Source organism: Canis lupus, chromosome 2 (assembly GCF_011100685.1).
Source record: "Canis lupus familiaris isolate Mischka breed German Shepherd chromosome 2, alternate assembly UU_Cfam_GSD_1.0, whole genome shotgun sequence".
NCBI classification, from domain to species: Eukaryota; Metazoa; Chordata; class Mammalia; order Carnivora; family Canidae; genus Canis; species Canis lupus.
Window position 1 is genome coordinate 77918536 of NC_049223.1, and position 21712 is coordinate 77940247.

General features: G+C 49.5%; 1 protein-coding gene across 5 annotated transcripts in view; it reads left to right on the forward strand.

The window, feature by feature from the left end:
- Positions 1-21712, forward strand: part of LOC119870456 — a 186438-nt gene that overhangs the window by 93585 nt on the left and 71141 nt on the right. Inside the window, exon 1 of one of the 5 annotated variants that reach the window (XR_005356077.1) lies at positions 102-202. The exons of the other annotated variants lie outside the window; for them this stretch is intronic. The gene's annotated coding sequence lies outside the window, so the exon portion shown is untranslated. Of the gene's footprint in view, positions 1-101; positions 203-21712 lie in introns of those variants that run through there. 5 annotated transcript variants of the gene reach the window in all.

Consider the following 21712-nt stretch of genomic DNA (forward strand, 5'->3'; position numbering starts at 1 on the left):
CTGCTGGAGGATGAGACACATGTGGCCCAGTCACTTGTGTCATCCCCGCTGACAGCCCACCGCTAATTGTCAACCAGGTGAGGGTGAGACCATCCTCGCCCCCAGGCCAGGCCAGGCCAGCCGCCGGCTACGGGAGGGAGGCCAGCAGAGGAGCGCTGAGCCCGGCCCAGAGCAGCAGAGCCGCCCGCTGCCCCGCAGGCTGGTGAGAGGGGAGGAGGTGAACTGTCGTGTGCATCGCAGGCTTTGTGGTTGTCACTCAGCTTTACTGATGCTCGTCCGCAGATAATGGATACGAGGGTCGGTGGGGAGAGCGTGGCTTTGGCCCACTGCATGACCTCTGCTGGGGACTGGCTGTTGCTCTCCCTGGGGTCGGGGCGGGGTTGGGGGGCGTGGGCAGGTGGGGTGGGTTCTGTGCAAGGCTTGGGACCTTAGGTTCTAGGTGGAGAGTCATCCGTGCTTTCGATTCAGCTTTCCCACTTTCTAGCTGCATGGCTTTGGGGGAGTTACTTAATGGGGAGGCCTCTCTTTTCTCAAACCTGGTGATTCGTAGGAACCCCCCTTTGGGGTTGTCCTGTGGACTGACTTAACAAATGTAAAGCACTTAGAGAAACTATGCCTGGAAGAGTTTTTAGGGGTTTAAGGTTTGCAGTCAGGGGATGTGAGACTGGAGTCCTGTTTCTCCCCACTCACTGGGGGTGTGACCTTGGTCCTTCCTAAGCTGCCCTGCCCTGAACTGGGACTCTGATAGCATCTTCCTCATCACTGAGGTTGTGGGCTTGGCATGGTGCCTGTGCCAGGGGGTGCTCAGGAGGCCTCAGTGTTGGGGAGCTGCCTGCTGCTCCTGGTGACATGGGATCTTGGAACTGATGTCCCCTGGAGACCAGTTCTAAGTCTGATTCTTCCGATCAAAGACAGTGGAGCTGAGACCCAGATGGGACTTGCTCAAGGTCACACAGCGTCCATGGAGGGAACCTACACATTCTGACCTGTAGCCCAGAGCGCTTTCCACGGTTCCAGGGGGGTTGTGCCCCTGAGAGGTGTGTGTGTTCCAGGCTAGGGGCTCAAAAGAGCAGACAAAGCTCGGCCCTGCAGCCTGTGCCATACAAGCCACATGAGGAGCAGGTTCTTCCTGGAGGGCGAAGCCTCTTGCTGACCTCTCCCATGAGCCCAGCCAGGACTGGTGCAGAAGAGCTCCCAGAGAGAGGGGGGCTTGACTCCTGTACACCGGGGTCAGGATGTGTAGGTGGCGGGTGACACAAGTGACACAGGCCTCAGTAGGAGCACAGAGGGCACCAGAGCCTAGGGTTCTGCCCTGGGTATCCACAGGGACACGGGGGCAGAGCCCACTGGGACAGAAGCAGACCCAGGCCTCCTGATCCCCCATCCCGGGGATTTGCTTAGCTCTCCTCCCCACCTCTGTTCCCTGCACCCTCAGGCTCCTCCTGCCCCGTGGCCTGTTGACAGAGAGGGAAGGAGCCAGGCAGTTTGGAGCCTGCCCCACCCTGGGCCTCAGCCTGGCTCAGGGAGCCTCCCTGGGTGCCTCCAGCCCCACCTCTGTCTTGGATGATTACAGGGCTGCGGGGCCTGGCTGCGGCCCAGACACTCCCTCCTGGGTCCTCTCGGGGGGAACTGGTCCCTGACCTCATTGTCTGTAGGGGAGCCGGCCCACAGCTGAGTCAGAGGTACCCCCACCCCAGCCGGCCTCTGCAGATGACCCTCCAGGTCTGAGCTTGTCCCCAGGGCGGAGGCCAGGGGTTCCCTGCCTCCTCTGTCCCTCCCCCGGGGCGGGCCCTGGGGGGCTGAGGGTGCTGTGGCTGTGTGCATGTGCTCTTCACAGGCACGCCCTGTTTGTTCTGTGTGCTCACTGGGGACGGTGGCAGGGGTGTGTGTGAGTGTGTTCCCGTAAGTTCTCCCTGTACCCTCTTCTGTCCAACGTGTGGGGCCTCCTGCAAGTGAGCTGTGTGCACAAGCCATGCGTGGTGTGTGTGCATGACGAGGTGGGGCGGGGGCCTGTCGGGCTCACACCCCCCGGCACTTCCGACTCGCGCTCTCTGTGCGTTGTGTGTGATCGGAGTGTGTGCACGTTTGTGTGTGTGTGTGTGTGTGTGTGTGTGCATCATAAGCACACCATTATTGGACATGTTGTGAGTGCACGGAACCAGGGGTTGTCGGCACTGGGGGCGAGCTTCAAGTTCCAGGGCCGTGTGTCCTGTCTGTCCCCACCAGCCTGGCTCAGATCCTTCCACGGCGCCTGCTCGCACAGCTCAGACAGGCCCAGGGAGTGGAGATCGTGTGCAGGGAGCCGGAGGGGAGGGCGGATCACCTCAGGCTGGCTCCTGGGTCGGAGGCTGGTGTCGCTCAGAGACCATCGGCACCTGCATCCCTACTGGCAGGGATGGGGCGGGGGCAGGGTCCGGGGGACTCCTCTTGGCCAATCTACCCCTTCATCTTTGGCCCCCAAAGATCTTTTGCCTCTGGGACCCCCTGATGTTTCCCTACATATAACAGGTCCTCGAACCTCCATGCAGGGGGGGCTGTGGGATCCTGGAAGCCCCTTGGTTGCACTTGACCCTACAGCGAGGTGGCCTTGAAACCCAGGTCTGTGGGCATCAGTTCCCAGGTCCCCCAGCCATTGCCCCTCTTGCCAGAAACTCCTGCAGGCCACCTGATGGGATTGGGGAGGGAAACGGTAACAGTATGGAAGCATATCCATCTACCCATGTGCCCTCATGTAATCTAGGGCATAAGACACAGCATGGTCTCCTCACCCCCACTCCAGGGCTGCCATGGCAACGCAGAAGTTGGCTCACCATCTGCTGCCTGTGGGGACCTCACTCAGGCCTTTGCCATGCTAGGAATTTGTGTGGGGAGGCACCCGACCTGATCTGGGGGCGGCTATTGGGCACATCTGGTGTATTTTGGCCCTGGAGACTTTGGAGATGATGCAGGCCTGGGGTCCCCTCTGGCTGCTGGAGGAGAGTGGACATCAGAAGAGCCCATGGTTCTCCCTGGGATTAACCTCTCCTGGTAACATCTTCTCCCAGGGGAGGGTCAAGGACTTACACTAGAGTGTAAATGACTAACTCCTTCTGTAAGAGCAGTGGGTTGAGGGAGTGTAGATAGTTGGATAGTTCGGCTTTAATAGGAATAAGAAGCTTCAATAAGCAATTATCAGTAGAGAAGATGCAGGATGTGAGAGGGAAGTGTAGGGACGTTAAACATTTAAAAATTCAGTTGTGAGGGCTCCTGGGTGGCTCAGTCGGTTAAGCATCTGACTCTTGATTTTGGCTCAGGTCATGATCTCTGGGTTGTGAGGTCGAGCCCTGAATCAGGTGGGGAGTTGGCTTGAGATTTTCTCCCTCTGCCTCTCCTTCTCCCTGCTCGAGCTCTCTCTCTCTCTCTCTAAATAAATAATAAATAAAATCTTTTAAAAGAATACAAAAATAAGAATTTAGTTTGCAAAGGTGGTTCTGGGTATATGCTTCGGCCACTGTAAATCTGTATTTTTTTTAAGATATTATTTATTTATTCATGAGAGACAGAGAGAGAGAGGCAGAGACACAGGCAGAGGGAGAAGCAAGCTCCCTGCAGGGATCCCGACGTGGGACTCGATCCCAGGACCCGCGGGATCAGCCCTGAGCCAAAGTCAGATGCTCAACCACTGAGCCCCCAGGTGCCCGGGGCCACTGCAAATCTAACTTGTCCCTACGAGTTGGTGGGAGTAGGGGAGAGACCTGTGCCTCATGAGGCCTTTGCCTCTGCCAGGAGCTGAGTTTTTCTACTGGGCTCCGAGATCCTCCTACCCCCACTTCTGGCTCCTCAACATTTGTTTCCTTGGGAAAATGTTCTCATGTTCTCCCTTGGATTCTCTACTGAGTGTGAAAAGAGCAGTGGAGAGGAGGAGGAAGTCAGGATTCCAGGAGAGGAGTGAAGTGGGGGTGGGGGCGGGTGGAGGGGAGGGCTGGGTGGAGAGGGAGAAAGAGAGAAAGAGAAGGGAAGTTGAAGGAAGATGAGACCAGGTGCAGGGTCTGTTTGACTCCCTGGTCTGTCCCTAGAGGGCACGTGAGTGTGGGCGAGTAGCTTCTCCCTCACTGTGCCTCAGTTTCCTTATCTGTAACACGGGTCCATCGCTTCCTCGGGGCGGCTGTGAGGACTGGGGGAGGTGCTGGTGGGGGCCTGGCACCCTGAGAGCACACAGCATTGCTTGGGAACAGCAGTCTGCACCCCTGGCCCCTCTGCCATGAGTTCTGTGCCAGAGAAGAAAGTTTCCAGACCTCCCCCCCCCCCCCCCCCCCCCCCGCCCGGGGGCCTTCACTCTTCTTGGAGGAGGAGGAGGAGGACGAGGATACTCTGGCATTGGAGCCTGTCTCCTGCCGACCTGGGGGTCCACCGTCTGCCTGAGTGAGGAACCCCCTCCCACAGGCCCTGGGCAGGTCCCACAGGCCTTCTCCTCGCCAGGCGACATCCACAGGCTGGGAGTAACCCACATAAATCGAGGTCGGTGTACTGTGCAGAGCCGGTGTACTGTGCAGAGCCGGGATGCCGGAGTCCTCCACCTCAGGGGCCCCCCCGGCCCAATCCCTGGCCCAGGAACTGGGACAACCCGGGAGATAAACAGGGGAGTCATTCTCAAAGGCGGAGCCCACCTCCTGGCCACGCCCAGCACCCCGGCCCAGCCAGGCCCCAACAGCACCCAGCTTGGCTCAGTAGGGAAGATGGGAGGGTAGAGTTCCCAGGGGGAAGGTGGGAGCGGGGCAGGATAGCAAACCCTCTCCACCAATGAGCTCCTTTCTGTGAAATTCTAGCATCTGCAAATTTATTTCTGCCAGCAATTTACCTTTTCTGCAAGCAAGAGAAATCTGTTCTTGTTTGTGAGTCACTGCTTTTTTTTTTTTTTTTTTTTGAAAGATTAGAAAAAGAAGCATCTGTGGTTGGGAATGAAACAGGGGGTGAAGTTCAGTGGCAGGGCCAGTAAAAATAAAGCTCCGGCATAAAGTCTAACGGTCTCACTCCCATTCAACCAGAGAGATTGTTTGTTGGCTGGAGGTACATGGCTTTATTAATATCCACGCAGCATCCTTCTTGATAAAGCAAACATTTTCTAAGCACATAAACTTCGAAGCTTAAAATCGAAGGCTCTATTTGACACGATGCAATAAACTGGAAAATGTGCTGTCTGTACAAACCTATGAGAAAATATTAAGCCATGTTAGAACGGTCTGGGTAGGAGTTCAGCACTGGATGCACAGCTGAGGGCTGGAGAAGGTGGCGGGCCCCTGTGTCCCGGGGTTAAGGCTGTGCCACCATCCTGTCCTCTGTAGGGGGACACTGCCACTGGAAGACCCCCTTAGGGGTCCCCTAGGGACTGCACTCCTTTCCCCTGGGTGCCTTGGTCAGGCTCCTCAGGCCACACTGCCTGGAGTTGCAGAGTCTGCCACTTGTCCTCCAACGTGCCTGCTTCTCCAGCTCAAGACTACATTTCCCAACCTCCTTTGCAGTTAATCTGACCATGTGACTGGGATCTGGCCAATGGGATGGGAGTGAAAGAGTGCCATAGGCAATTCCTGAGTGTGCCCTTCAAAGGACTAGAGTGTGCTTCCCCTTCCCCTTCCCCCCTTCCTGCTGCTGGAAGACCCCTCGGATCCCAGGGTGGAAGCCACACGTGGAGGCTGGCAGGGCTGTCCTGGACGTGTACCTCTGGACTGTCATATGAGAGAGGAGGAACCTTTTACCTTGTTGAAGCCAATGTATTTTGGGGTCTATTTGTTACAGCAGCTTATTTTGTACCTCACCTTCTTTGTGTGGCAAACACAACTTGACAACTAGCCTAAATCCGGAGTTGCTTATGTGTGGTCCCGCAGCAGTTTGTTTGGCCCGTGGTTCAAAGCCCGTGAGACCTGCCTTCAAGCCCCTGTGCTCCTAACTTTGGGCAATTTTTTTTTTTTACTTAATCTCACAGCACTGGGAAGATTTCAATAGTAAATGCCTTTTACATGGTGACCCTGGGTCCACAAGCATATGTCCCTGGGGCAGAGCTTAGCCTCATTCCATGTGGTGCCCTCCGACAGCTTCTATTCCAGTGGTTCTCAAAGTGTGGTCCTTGGGCCAGCAGCATCAGCATCACTTGGAAACTTGTTAGAAATGCAATTTCTTTTGTCCCATCCTGGACCTGCTGAGTCAGAAACTCTGGGGGGTAGTACCTGCCAGTCTGTTTTAACAAGCCTCCTGGGTGGTTCTGATGCAGCTCAAGTTTGAGAACCACTGTTTTACTGCATTTTTTAAAAAAATGCTAGTTATCACCTATTAAATTGATCTCATAACCCACTAATATGAGTCAGACTCACGTAGGCTCAACAGATGTCGGTCTGTTTTCCTGCCAAGTGTACATTTCTCTTTCTTCTTCGACTTCCAGAAATTTCAGTAGAGGAATATCCCTAGTCCGTGGCTCCAAGGAGAGGTCAAGACCCCTGGTCCTTTGATGCCGTGGTTGGTTCAGGGATGAGCATGGGATCCTTTCTGTCCAATGAAACCCGACCCTGAGACTTTTGCGGCAACTATTGAGAAAGGCCAGCTCTCTCCCCAGGAGTCGCTGAGCTGTAGGAGGGGAGCGCAGGCCCAGGTCACTGTCACTGCTTCTGCACTGGGGGAGAGGCAGCCTGATGCTGTAGGCACCTCAGGGGAGGGGAGCTGAGGGAGAGAGGAGGCGGTGTGCAGATGCTTTCGGCATCCAGCATCTCCTTAGGCCTGATCTCAGGCACAGCTGCCGGGGTCCACCTCGAGCATCTCCAGGGCTGCGGAGGTGGCCCAGCCAGAGCACAGGCACAGCTCTGCCACTCGGGCATGTCCATCCCCACTTCCAGCCAGTGTCGTAAGGGGCTGGTGGCGCCATGCCCCCCCCTGCCCCTGCTCTTCAGAAAGACAATGCTGGGAGGCAGCGTGCTTCTCAGAGATTCCAGGGGAGTCCAGCCCATGTTGTTTATCGCAGCAAACGTGGAAACACACCCTTTCTATGCCTTTCCTTCTTCCTTGTCCCAATCTCCTCTCTCTCTCCCGTTCCTGCTTTCTGTAATCCCCTCCCAAATAAACCATCGGCATCCAGGTCCCTATCTCGGGCTTGTTCTTACCAAAACCCAAGCTAAGACAGATGCCTGTTGACATTTGAGCTTTTGGGTCCAGCCATACATGAAACAAACTCTACTCCTGGACTTTCCAACTGGAAAGTGAGCCAAAAAAAAAAAAAGTCCCCTTTTTTGTTCTGTGTATTAGTTACCTATTACCAGATGGAGAAGAGTTACTATTACTGTGCAACAAATCACCCCAACCTTCGTGGTTCTGGGACCACAGTCGCTGTGGGGTGAGGGATCCAGGAGTGGCTCACCTGGGTCCTCCTGGCTCGGGGTCCCTCATGAGATTGTAATGAATGTGTCAGCCTAGGCTGACTTGTACCTGCATCTTCTCAAGGCTCGACAGAGAAAGGACCTGCCTCTGAGCTCACGGCTGTTGGCAGAATTGTGTTCCTTGGGGGGCTATTGGATTGAGGCCCTTGGTGCTTCGTTTCCTGTTCCTTCCTGTGTGAGCCTCACCCTGGGCAGCTCACAGCACGGCGCTGGCTCCCATCAGAGCTAGCCCTGGAGGGAGCCAGAGAGGGCAAGCCAGCAGCGCAGAAGCCAGGGTCTTTTATCACTAAATTTTGAAAGCAACATCCCAATACTTTTGTTGCATTTAAAAAAAAAAGATTTTACTTATTTATTCATGAGAGACAGAGATAGATAGATAGAGAGAGAGAGAGAGAGAGAGAGAGGCAGAGACACAGGCAGAGGGAGAAGCAGGCTCCACGCAGGGAGCCCGACATGGGACTTGATCCCGGGTCTCCAGGATCATGCCCTGGACTGAAGGCGGTGCTAAACTAGGCTCCCTAGTTGCCTTTTTTTTTTTTTTTAAGATTTTAAAAATTTATTCATGAGAGACACAGAGAGGGAAGTGGAGACACAGGCAGAGGGAGAAGGAGGCTCCCCACGGGGAGCCTAATGCGAGACTAGATCCCAGGACCGTGGAGTCACAACCTGAGCAGAAGGCAGATGCTCAAACCACTGAGCCACCCGATGCCCCTTTTGTTGCATTTTTTAATGTTGGAAGCAAGTCCCTAGATCCAGTCCAGTGTGCCCTCAAGGGGAGGGGATTACACAGGGACAGGAAGCCAGGGAGTGGAGATCATCGGGAGCCAGCTTAGAAGCTGCCACCACGGGTCCTTTGCCTGTTCTCTTAGGTAGGAGGACTTTTTCTTCCTTCCTTTCTTTCTTCTTCTTTCTTTCTTTCTTTCTTTCTTCTTTCTTTCTTTCTTTCTTCTTCTTTCTTCTTTGTCTCTTCTTTCTTGTCTTCTTTCTTTCTTCTTTCTCTTTCTTTCTTCTTTCTTTCTTCTTCCGTTTCTTTCTTTCCTCTTTCTTTCATTTTCTTTCTTTCTCTGTCTTTTCTTTCTTCTTATCTTCTGTTCTTTCTTTCTGTGTCTTCCTTGTTCTTCTTCTGCTTTCTTATCTTTCTTTCTATTCTTCTTTCTTATCTTTCTTCCTTTTCTTTTCTTTGCTTAGTCGTTCTTTCTAGTTATCCTTTTTCTTTCTTTCTTCTTTCTTCTTTCTTCTTTCTTTCTTGTTCTTCTTTCTTTTTCTTTTTTTCTTTCTTTCCTTCCTACTTTCTTATTTTTATTTTTTTTCTCTGCCTTATTTTCATCATGCTTTTATGACACCTCCGAATCTTTATTTAATGTTTATTCTATGTCCAAACCCTTCACAAGACCTTCATCTGCGTGATCTCATGTAATCCTCCTCCCTATGAGATCAGACCCAAAGCATCCTCATTTTGTAAGATTAGGAAACCGAGGTGCAGAGAGGTTAAGTAACTTGCCTGAAGACACACAGCTTATTAAGTAGAGTCATTGGAATTCATCAGAGGACAAAGGTCTTTACTTGCCAGGGGATCAAAACCTCCTCAGCCGGGTGAGCATAAAAGCATCCAAGGAGGCTTGAACAAGTTCATTCACCTCAGAGCCTTAATCCTCGTGCCCTTTCACACGGGTCTTAAGTTTCCCTCACCCCAAAACAATTTCCTGTTCCTGAATTTTCATTACTGCCAGAGTTTGTAAATCTTCTTGGGTCGGGGAGGCACTGGGGAATGCACTGAGGGGCTACGGACCTTCCCCCAATCCAAAAAATACACTCATGCACTCAGATCTGTATTTGCCTTATGATTTCATGTGGCACCTGACTTCTCAAAGGGCCTCAGGGTGCCAGGGATGGACTCTCATTGGCTCACCTTGAGTCATGTGCCCAGCCTGGAACCAGTTACTGCAGCCTTGGGAATTTGGGGCTCTGGGTGGCCAGATCCTTAGAGACCAGGACATCCCGTCCTCCTCATTTTACAGATGTGAGGGATTGAAGCTTAGAGGGGAAAAGTGACTTGCTTGAGGTCACACAGCATTGGTGGGCACTGGTCAGACTCATGTAGTCAAGCCTGACGGTCCCTTAGCCCTCAGGTTCCTCCCCATTGAGGAAGTGGCTGACCCATTAGTGTCTTCCCAGCCACTTGGTCTGGGCCTGGCACACAGTAGGCATTTACTTATTCATTTTTAAAAGATTTTATTTTTTTTATTCATGAGAGACACACAGAGAGAGGCAGAGACACAGGCAGAGGGAGAAGCAGGCTCTCTGCGGAAGCCTGATGCCAGACTGGATCCCAGGATCCCTGGATCACGATCTGAGCCAAAGGTAGACGCTCAACCACGAAGCCACCTAGGTGTCCCTAAAGTGGGCATTTAATAAGCACTAGGGACAGTGATCTGAAAAGCCCCCCTGAAGGGTACAGAGGCTGAATCCATGGGACTAGAAATTGAAGTAGTGTTTACCCTATGAGACCCGGAACACTGTGGATTATCCACACTGTGGATTATTAGGTATCCCACGAAAAAGAGGAGGGGCTCTATGAGGAAGTAAGTTTGTGAAACACAACATGAATTGATTTCTTTACATTTGAACTTCTCAGAATTTTTGATAAGCTCAGTGCAGTAAATCCCTCATGAGGATTTGGCACGCAGTGCTTCCCAGGCTTGTCTGACCATACAATCCTTTTTATTAAGTGGGATTAAAAAAAAGATTTTATTTATTTGAGGGAGAGAAAGAGCATAAATGCAAGAGCAAGGTTGGGGCGGGGGCGGAGTAGGGAAGGGGCAGAGGCAGAGGGAGAAGCAACTCCCCGCTCAGCGGGGCTGAGATGTGGGGCTCCATCCCAGGACCTTGGTTAACCAACTGAGCCACCCAGGCACAGCTATAAATCCCCTTTTAAACCCTGCTTTTCCTGTTTTCCCCAATTTTTTATATATCCAGCTTTCATAATTATTCAAACTTTTGCCCCGTTAAGTGGGATTTTTTAAAGGATTAGTGTCAAGAAATATATTTTGGGAAATTCCAGACAGAAGGATCAGCAGGGACCAGGGTGGTAAAGGAAGGCTTCTTGGAGGAGGAGGCACCTCAGCTACATTCAAGGATAGGAGGATTGGGAGATTCGGCTGAGAGCAGGAAAGGCATCCCACATGAATCACAGGAGAAAGCACTAAATGTGATATAACACATATGAGTTGAAAGACTTATACCTGTCAAAACTCTGTTGGAGACAAGCATCAGAAGTGCAGTTCAGACTGACTTAGGCAAAATGGGAAATTCATTGGTCCATGTAACCGATTTCAGGCATGGCTGGATCCAGGTGCTTGAACCCTGCCCGTAGGGATAAATATTGGCTTTGTTCTGAGGCAGGCTCTCTTCCCAGGGGTACCTGGTATCTCTAGGCTCACATGCTGCCAGCTAGCAACCTCAGCAGGAAGTGAGATGCTTGTTATAATAATTTCAATCAGTGTCGCAGGATGGACTCTTCATTGCCTCTGCTTGGGCGATGTGCCCAGTCTGGAACCAATCACTGCAACCTAGGAGATCTATCTCGTGCTCTATTGGCCAGATCCTTAGAGATCATCGCATGCCATCCTCTCATGGGTAGATGCAGAAATTGGAAACCAGAGAGGAAGAGCAACTTTTTCAGGGCCACACAGCAAGTGAGTGGCAGGAGCTTCCAGTTCAGGGGCTCTTTTCTGTTGCAACTGGTTGGGGAGGGCGGGGTGCAGTTGGAGGGTAGGGGGGCACTTAGACCAGTGTGGACTGGTGTCTTTGTGCTTCGTGCTGAGTGCTGTGGGGGAGCCCTGTCTCCAGAGGAGGCTGGAAAGGACAGGAGTCCAAGGCCTTGACAGGCCAGCAGACTGCAGGCCCAGCCTTGTGGCTGAGTTGGCTCTGAGCACATGTGGGATCGGCTGTGGCCGGTACAGAGGTGAGTAAGGGGAACGAACGGCTCCCTGGTGGGGATGGGTTGGGGCAGGGTGTGCGTGAGGAGGATCTGTCAGAATGGTGGGGTCTGAGGCCTGGGGTGTCTCACCAACTCCTCCTTCTCCCCGCATTTCCATATCTAAGCTGTTGTTAGGCCTCTTGATTCTTCCTTCTAAATACCTCTAAACAATCCACTTCTCTCTGGTTCTACTGATCCCACTCGAGTCCGAGTTACCATCATCTTGCACCTGGTGGCTGGCAACAGTCTTTTAAATGGTCCCCCCACTGGGCACCTGGGTGGCGCAGGTGGTTAAGTGGCCTACTCTTGATCTGAGCCCAGGTCTTGATCTCAGGGTCCCTGCTGGGTGTGGAGCCTACTTAAAAAAATGTCCCCCCTGGGCAGCCCCGGTGGCCCAGCAGTTTGGTGCGCCATCCTGGAGACCCGGGATCGAGTCCCACTTCGGTCTCCCTACATGGAGCCTGCTTCTCCCTCTGCCTGTCTCTCTGCTTCTCTCTCTCTCTGTGTCTGTCATGAATAAATAAAAATAAAATCTAAAAAAAAAAAAAAAAAGTCCCCCCTTCCATTCTTGCTCCCCTGCTGCCACCTCACCTCGATTTAGTCTCTTCGTAGAAGACTGGATGTCCTTCCAAAAACTCATATCAGATATCATCATTAAAATTTTCAAGGGGCTGAGGACAGCAGCTGAGGGAGCTGGGAGAGGGGGTTCCAGACCTAATCTCAGGGAAGACGTGATGTCGGAGCTGAGATCTGATGGACAGATGTCCCGGTACGTGTGAGATCATTCGTTTGCTAACTGAGTGAATGAACGAATCTGCACATCTGCATCTTTGAGGATGTAGACGTCAGGGGTACGTGCGTGTGTATGTGAGTAGATGTTAGAAGGGATCCATATCCATTTATGTGCAGAATACGCCGTGCATAGTATAGATGCACACACAAACAGGTGCACTCACACGAGTATTAGTATGTGAGTACAAGTACGGGTTTTCAGGGTAGACGCATCCCGAGGCAGCATCACGTAGCGGAACCAGGCTGCCTGCTCGAATTTTCACTGTCACTTGTACGTCCTGGGCAAGTTAACCTCTTGGTCAGTCTGTTCATCAATAAAATGGGGAAAAGAATATCATCTCGCTGGCTCGGTAGGGCGCCATAGAAGCCCCTGAGCCAGGCACCCAGGTGACTTATTTCAGGAGAGACGGTAAGGGAGTGAGGGAAGCAGGTGGAGCTGGAGGAGGCGTTAAGCCGAGAGGCAGGTTCATTTGAAGAGTTGCCTTGGCCTGACCCCTGGCAAGTCCTGAAGCCTGAATGATACCGTGAGGTTGGCCCACCCGAGGGAAGGAGGTCAGCTCTTGCCAGTGGGCCATTGGCTGGCTGTACCCAGCCTTCCATGTGGAAGAGGAAATAATCTGTGGGGCATTTTCCGGTAAGGCCCTTTGGGCCGGCTGAGGCCAGTACTCGGAGCAGGGGGCAGCCCACGCGCAACACAGCAGCCGGGGGACCATGCACCAGCAGCCTTTACTGAGCTTCTGGGGACAGGTGGCATGGGCCTCCCCCTCAAAGCTTGTTATATGTGCAGAGTCCCCACCAGCCCTACCCCAGACCTGCTGACTCAGAACCCGCATTTTAACACGATCCCCAGACCTGAAAATTCAAGAAGCACTTGCACAAAGCAGTGACCTCATAGGGTTTGCCGTGAGGCTTCAAGGCGGTTAAGGTACAGAAAGCACTTAAAAAGCCCGTAGCACACAATGAGTGCTCTTAGCATCATGGGTACTGAGGTGTGTTGAGCTCGTTTGCTTATCCAGATACTTGTGTGCAAATAAATGTGTGCAGGGAGGAGGGCTGGCTACGAAATTTGCTGGATTCACTGCAAAATGGAATGTGGGCCCCGTGTTAAAAAAAAAAAAAAAATAGACGGCAGACAGAGCCTTAACCCCAGGCGGGGAGGGCCCCTGTGAGATCGGGGCGCTGTGTGGGGTGCTCAGGTGGGTGGCCGGTGGCTTGGGGATGTGCAGGTGAGTTTTGGGGGCCCTGCGATCGCTGGTTTCCTTTCTACCCACCATCCTTGTGGTGCGAGAGGGGGCGAGGGCAGTCTGGGTGACGGGTGCAGGCTGAGCATATGGCCTGGGGGGCCGGGTCTCCTGGGTGCGCCCCTCCCCCCCAGCAGCCGGTGCGCGTGTCGAGCCGCCTCGGGGACTTGGGGGGATCGTGAGAACTGGCGGCTGAGAAATGTTCTCTCCCGTCTGCACACTGCGAGGAGAGCGTGTTCCCCCCTGCATCGTGGGCACCCGTTCCCGGAGCTCTGACTGCTCAGTAGAAGGGGTGTGAAATTTAATTTGCACTAATTACCCCGAAGTGGGGGGCGGGAAATGAGCTGGCTCCGCGCACGTTTGGCCTCTGCTTCGGTGCCAGGGTGGGGGTGGGGCGGGGTGCCGCTGCCATGGCAACCGCAGCTGCTGGGATTTGGGGATGTAGGTGGGGGAGGCTGGGGCAGGCCTGGGACCTTCGTCCCCGTGACTGTGTGTGTGTGTGTGTGGGGGGGGGTCTGTGGGGAGGAGGGGAAGGAGAGGGAGGGAGCCCCTCGCCCTGCTGCAGCTGGGGGAGGTGCTGGGGGGAGGTCAGCAGCTCAGTCCCAGGGGCCGGAGGGGCTGTCCCAGGCTGGAGGATTCCGTGGGGCAGGGGTGTCCCTCTGAAGGCCCCCGGGCTTGGGCTGAGCCGGAGGGCAGACAGCCAGAGGGGCAGCCCGCGGAGGGAGCACTGCGGGGGAGGATGCCCTGCGGGTCTCCTCTCGCTGCTGTCCCACGCTTTGCTCAGCCTCAACTCTCCTCCCCTCTCCTCCCCCCCGGCGCTCCCTCCTCTCCCTCCCTCTCCCCATGGACTCTCTTTCCTGCCACCACTAGAGGGCGCCGAGGCGCCACGGTCGCCCTTGATGTCTCCACCTGGGCCCCGCTGTGGGCTCCTGGATGGGGTGGGCGAGGAGGGCCTGCAGCATCTGGGCCCTCAAAGAGCCGCGCTGATTCTACTCTGTTTGGAGCCTGGGGCACGTCTGTGTTAGGTCCCCAGGACCTGTCCCTAACAGCCTTAAGGGGCAGGGGGTTTGGAGGGGAAGAGGGTGTTCTGTTCCCTTGGGCTCTGGAAGGAAGAAGCCTGGATTTCCATCCCAGCGCCCTTACTTCCTCCTGCATGGTGACCTTGGGCAAGTCACCTCTCCAAACTACACTTTGGTGGTTTTTCCTTTCTATAAAACGGAGCCAACCAATTCCACCTCAGTTGTTTTGAGAATAAGACAGAGTATGTACAGGCTCACAAGTGGGAGCTCTCCTTTTCTGTGAGCCAGTCAGCAAATGTTTGTTGGGTACCTACTAGGTGCTCGGAACTCTGCTGGGCGCTGGGGACAACTGGGAACAAGGTGGGCACAGGGCTTATCACCATGAAGCTTTCAACTTAGCAGACATGAAATTGTTATAGGTAACTGCAAAAGTATTTGAAGATCTTTACAAGTTCTTAAGTCGTTATAAGTGTGTGTGATGTGTTGCAGAAGAAAGTTCTGGATGCTGTGGGAATGAGGATCGGGCAGCCTGACCGGGTCTGACATTCAAGCTGAGATCCAAAGGAAGCTCAGCTGAGTCACAAGGGAGGCCAAGAGGGGAGGGTCTTGCAGGCAGAAGGAACAGCAGGTGCAAAGGCCGGGAGGGAGGAGGAACAGGATGCATTCCAGGCTACCCATGGTGGAGGGGGGTGAGAGGGAACGGGGTGTGAGATGAGCTGGAGGGTGGGCAGGGCTGGGCACCTGGAGGAGATGAGTGCAAGTGCAGCCCTGGGACAGCAGGAGTTCAAAGTAGAAAGCCTGGGGGCCCTTTTGTGACAGAGGGGGTGAGCATTTTGCAATGGACATCAATGTATCTGAACAGGGAAGTGGATTTTTTGATTCTTCTCCAGCAGTCTTGCAGCATCTAAACATAAAACAGACACGGGGAGAGGACATCTTGGTGGTGGCATCACCACGCCGGATCTCAAATGGGGATGGGGGCAGTCATCCAAGTGGACCAGGAGGCTAAGCCAGCCTTGCAGCATCCAGGGGGAGGACTGAGAGTCAGGACCCGGGGCTCTAGGGTCTTTGCACCATAGGTGGGCTCAGTCTACCCGGCTGTGACTTGAGCAGAGCTGGTCTTGCCTGCCTCCCAGCTAGCCTGTGAAAAGCAATTGTGAACTTCTTGCCCATATGGAGGTTTGCAAGTGCCGCAGTCAAGATTTGCCCCATTGCCCCCAGTCCTGAGCCAACACAAAGCTACTTTCTGTCTTTCTATGCTTCTTTGTTCTGGACATGTCGTATAAACTGGTCATATAGCATGTGGCCTTTTGTGGCTGGCTTCTTTCACTTAGTGTCATGTTTTCTTTCTTTCTTTCTTTCTTTCTTTCTTTCTTTCTTTCTTTCTTTCTTCTTTCTTTCTTTCTTTCTTTCTTTCTTTCTTTTTTGAGATTTTATTTATTTATTCACGAGAGACACACACACACACAGAGGCAGAGACACAGGCAGAGGGAGAAGCAGGCTCCTCACAAGGAGCCCAATGTGGGACTCGATCCCCGGACCTGGGATCATGCCTTGAGCCCAAGGCAGACTCCCAACTGCTGAGCCACCCAGTCGTCCCTTGTGTAATGTTTTCAAGGTTCACCCGTGTTGTAGCATGGTCAGTCCTTTGTTCCTTTCTATACCTGAATAGTGCTCCATCGGAGAGATAAACCACATTTGGTTTATCCATTCCTCAAATGATGGGCATTTGGGGCCTTTCTGCCTTTTAGCTATTATGAACAAGGCTGCCATGAATGTTTGTGTGCAAATTTTTGTGTGGACATAAGTTTTCATTTCTGTCGAGTAACTTGTACGTAGGAATGGAATTGCTGGGTCATAGGATAGACTTGGGTTTAAACTTTTGAGGAATGGCAAGACTCTCCTCTAGAGCGGCTGCATCGTTTTACGTTGCAATTAGCAATGTATGAGATTTCCAATTTTTCCCTGTCCTTGTCAGCCTTTGTCACTATCTGACTCTTTGATTATAGCCATCCCGGTGGGCGTAACGTGATATCACTTTGAAGTATCAATTTGCATTTCTAGGGTGGCTAATACTGTTGATTATATTTTCAAGTGTTTTTGGACATTTGTATATCTCTTTGGAGAAATGATTATTCAGATCCTTTGTCCATTTTTTAATTAGGGTTTTTTTTTTAAAACACCGAGTTGTACGAGTTCTTTAGATCATCTAGTCCCTCATCAGACTTATGATTTGTAAACACTTTTCTCCCATTCTGTGTGCTTTCTTTCTGCTTTGTTGATAGTATCCTTTGAAGTACAAATTTTTGAAATTTAGATGAGGTCCAATTTACCTATTTTTTGTTGGTGTTGTTTGTAGCTTCGGTGTCACATCTAAGAATATATTGCTAAATCTGAGGTCATAAAGATCTCACCCTTTCTTCTAAGAGTTTATAGTTTCAAATATTACATTTAGATCTTTGGCCCATTTTGAGTTAATTTTTTGTGCATGGTGTGAGGTAAGGGTCAAACTTCATTCTTTTGCATGAGGCTATCCAGTTGTCCCTGTACCATTTGTTGATGGGATTCTCTCCCCCTCATTGAATGGTCTTGGCACCCTTGTCAAAAATCAATTGGCCATAGATGTATGGATTTATTTCTGGACTTTCAATTCCATTCCATTGATCTATATGTCTATTCTTGTACCAGTACCACAGTGGTTTGATTACTGTAGCTTGGTAGTAAGTTTTGAAATTAGAAAGTGTGATTCCTCCAACTTTATTCTTTTTAAAGATAGTTTTAACTTTTTGAGGTCTCTTGCAATTACATGTGCATTCAATTTCAATTCTTCTACTTCTATAAGAAATGCCATTGGGATTTTTGTAAGCATTGCATTGAGCCTATAGATCAATTTGGGAGATATTGCCATGTTAATAGTATTAAATTTTTTTCTTGAAGGAGAGAATGGGGGAGGGGCAGAGAGAGAGAGACTCTTAAGCAAGCTCAGTGCTGAGCATATGGAGCCTGACAAGAGGCTTGATCTCACAACCCTGAGATCATGACCTGAGCTGAAATCAAAAGAGTTGGCCGTTTAACCAACTAGCCACTCAGGAGCCCCAATAATATTGTTTTAGGATCCATAAATATAGGATGTCTTGTGTTTAATTTAGGTCTTTAATTTTTTCTTTTCTTTTTTAAAAGAAGATTTTATTTATTTATTTGAGAGATAGAGCATGAGAGAGAGGGAGTGCTAGCATAAGTGAGAGGGAAGGGCAGAGGGAGAGGGAGAAGCAGACTCCCTGTTCAACAGGAAGTCTGATGCCAGCCTCCATTGATCGATTGATCGATCGCAGGACCCTGGGATCATGACCTGAGCTGAAGGCAGTTGCTTAACTGACTGAGCCACCCAGGCACCTCTTTTCTTTTCAAGTTTTTTTTTTTTTTAAGTGTTTATTTATTTATGTAATCTCTACATCCAAGGTGGGACTCAAACTCCTGATCCCAAGATCCAGAGTCACATGCTATTTTGACTGAGCCAGTTAGGTGCCTCTAGGTATTCTGTACCTAGAGGCACCTTCAGTTAAGTTTTTTTGGTTTTCAAAGTTTAAGTTTTGTACTTCTTTTGTCACATTTATTCCTAAGTATTTTATTTTTTGATGCTAACTAAATGGAACTGTTTTCTTAATTTCATTTTCTTTGTAAGTATGTAAAAATACAATTGATTTTTGTATATTGATCTTGTATCCTGCAACCTCGCTGAACTTGTTTGTTAATTATTAGTTTTTATTGGGTTGCTTAGAATTTTCTATATATATGATCATATCTGTAGAGGTATTTTACTTTTTTTCTTCACTAAGTGCCCTGGCTAGGACCTCCAGTACAATGTTGAATAGAGTGGTGAGAGTGGATATCCTTGTTCCCTATTAAATTAAATTAATTAATTAATTCAGAGAGGGAGCAGGAGAAGGGGGAGAGGGAGAGAGAGAATCTTAACAGGTTCCACACTTGCATGGAGTTCAACATGGGGCTTGATCTCATGACTTGGAGATCATGACCTGAGCTGAAATCAAGAGTCAGACACTTGACCAACTGAGCCACCCCAGGCACCCCTATCTTGTTCCCAATTTTAGAAGAGCAATCCAGTATTTTACCATTAAGTATGACGTTACCTGTGGATTTTTCAAAGATGCCTTTCATTGAGTTGAAGAAGTTCCCTTCTATTCTTAGTTTGTTGAGTGCTGTTTTTCTTTTTAATCATGAAAGGGTGTTGGATTTTGTCAGATGCCTCTTCTGTGTTTATTGAGGTAATTATGTGACTTTACAAAGTCCTGTTAATACTGTGTATCACATTAATTGATTTTTCAGATGTTAAACCAACTTTGCATTCCTGGACTTCATCTCACTTGGTCATGGAGTATAATTCTTTTTATATATCGCTGGATTTGGTTTGCTAGCATTTTACTGAGGATCTTGCATCTATATTCATAAAAGATATTGGTCTATAATCTTTTCTTGTGATGTCTTTTTCTGATTTTGGTATTGGTGTAATACTGGGGTTGTCTTTATTTCTCCTTTTTTGAAAGATGGTTTTTCTGGATATGGGGTTCTTGGTTGGCAGTATTTTTCTTTAAACACTTTGAATATGTTTTCCCACTGCCTTCTAGCCCCATTGTTTCTGATGAGAAGTCAGTTCTTAATTTTGTTGAGTTCCCTTCTAAGTGATAATTTTTCTCTTGCTGTCTTGGAGATTTCCTCCTTATCTTTGGCTTTCAGCATTTTTGCTACTTTGCATTTAACCTTCTTGGAGTTTTTAAAACTTCTTAAATCTATAGTAATGTTTTTCATAATTTGGGAATTTCAGCCATAATTTGAATTTTTTTCTGTTCATTTCTTTTTCTCTTCTCTTTCTGATACTCACATTATGCATGCGTTGGTGAACTTAATAGGGTTCCTCCACTTCCCTGAAGCTCATTTTCTTTTGTGCTTTTTTCTGTTTTTTGGATTGCATAATCTCTACCAATCTATCTTCAAGTTTGCTAATTATTTCTTCTGCCAGTTCCAATCAACTGTTGAGCCTCTGTAGTGAAATTATCATTTCAATGATTGTACTTCTCAGCTCAAGAATTTCCATTAAAAAATAACTTCTGTCTCTTTTTAAATGTTCTCTATTTGATGAGACATTGTCATTATACCTCCTTTTACTTCGTTAAGCAAGACTTTCTCTAGTTATTTGAAAATATTTATAATAGCTACTTAGAATTCTTTGTTAAATCTGACATCTGGTTACTCTCACAGGCAATTTGTTGCTTGGCTCTTTTCTTGTGTGTGGGCCAAAATTTCTTGTTTCTATGCATAACTTGTAATTTTTTTGTTGTTGTTGGAAATTGAACGTCTTAAATAATATATGATAGCAATTCTGGTCTCCTTTGAGGCTATGGTTTTTGAGATCACTGCTTGAGATTTGTTCTGACCCCAAGAAGACTCTTCTTATTTGTCTCCTTCCCTGGTTCTCTCTGATAAACTGGTCAGTTTATGATTTAGCTTAAATGTCAAATGAACCCCCTGGTCTCTTCTTAATTGTTTTTCACGGCAATATTTATTAGTTTTGGAAGTGTCCTTAAGCTTTAACTTCTCCAGTCTGTTTTGCCAATGAATACAGTGCTTTTGAGACAAGTTTTGGAAGTCTCTATTTATGGTCTCTCTCTCCCCTTGTGCAAGATATCTGAGCCAGGACTCTGGACCTGGGTGTAGGGACAGTGGCACTCATCTCTCTGAGTGACATCTCTCCTTTAGGAGCTGGGTACTTGATGGACTGGGGGCTGGCTATGGCCTCTGGTCTTCTCGATTTGCTTCTCTTGGCGTGGAAACTCTGCTTTATGAATGAGCCAGGATGAGGGTGATTGGGGACCCAGCATGCCACACACAAGGCAGAGCTTCCATCCCACTGTATGGGCTGGAAAGAAGAAAAGAGCCCCCATGCCTCAGCTGCACTCACCTAGACAGCCTGTGCAACAGTACGCTGAGGCAGGATGAGATATACCAATATCCTGCCCTTCCTGGGAAGACACTGCAGGCCTTCAACAGGGAACTGGGGAAGAGAGAACCCTGTGCTATTGACTATGCCTATCTGGAGTGGAGTTTCCGTAATGCTGAGCTGAGAAGGAAGAGGGAGGAAGTGGATCAAAGTTCAAATGCTTCAGACTCTTGCTGTTCTTAGAGTTTTATTAGGTTTTCTTGAATGAATGTTTCTTCATTTGCTGTGTGCCCTTAGGACCATTTCCACAGACTTTAAATGGTTGTTTTAAAATAATTTTCAGCAGTTTCATTGGGAAACAGATCTGCAGAGCTCCTCACATTGCCATGCCAGAAGTGGAACTCTAGCTATCTGACTTTACACTAAGAAAGTTGAGGATTTAGCTCTCTTTGCTCCCTCCCCCATTGCCTTGCTCTTCCTGTTCTTATATCCTCCCAATAATGCTATGATTTTCCCCCCTTTCTGTGAAGATTTTTGTTTTCCCTAGAGTTACTAATTGTCTTTTCAAAAAAGTATCTTTATTTGCTTGTCCTTACAACTAAGTGAACTCCAAACTCTTGGCCAATAGTGTGAACTTCCTCTCAAGACATTTGCATGAATGCATTTCTTCTCAGTTTCATCTCCTTGAAGAAGTCTTCTGGAGCCTTGTGACCTGCTTCCTGTTGGTCTGTTTGCTTTTTGCACCTAGTGCACAGGTATTATCCTGGGATCCTTCGCTATCAGCCTGGAGGATTCCTCTGTTTCTCTCTTGTGTTGGATATTCAGCTTCCTGTATATCCTGTCTTCTTTCCTCTTGGTTTGTTCGTTTGTTTTGGTGGAATACATCCAGTAGTAGCTACTGGAAGAAGATCCTTGTTAATGTTAATTTTTTGACACTTTGCACATCTGAAAATGTCTTTATTCTATTCTCATCCTTTTAAAAAAAGATTTTATTTATTTATTCATGAGAGACACACAGAGAGAGGTAGAGACACAGGCAGAGGGAGAAGCAGGCTCCCTGCGGGGGATGCATGACTCAATCCCAGGACCACAAGGTCACGACCTGAGCCAAAGGCAGATGCTCAACCACTGAGCCACCCAGGTGCCCCTCTATTCTCATCCTTGATTGGCTACTAGTCTAGGTATAGAATTGCAGGTTGGAAATTATTTTCCTACAGAACATTTGAAGGTTTTTATTCTATTGCCTATTCCAGAAGAAGGAAGCTGTTCTCATTCCTTATCTTTTCAATCTGAAATCTTAGAGAATCTTCTGCTAGGTCCCAAGAGAGTTA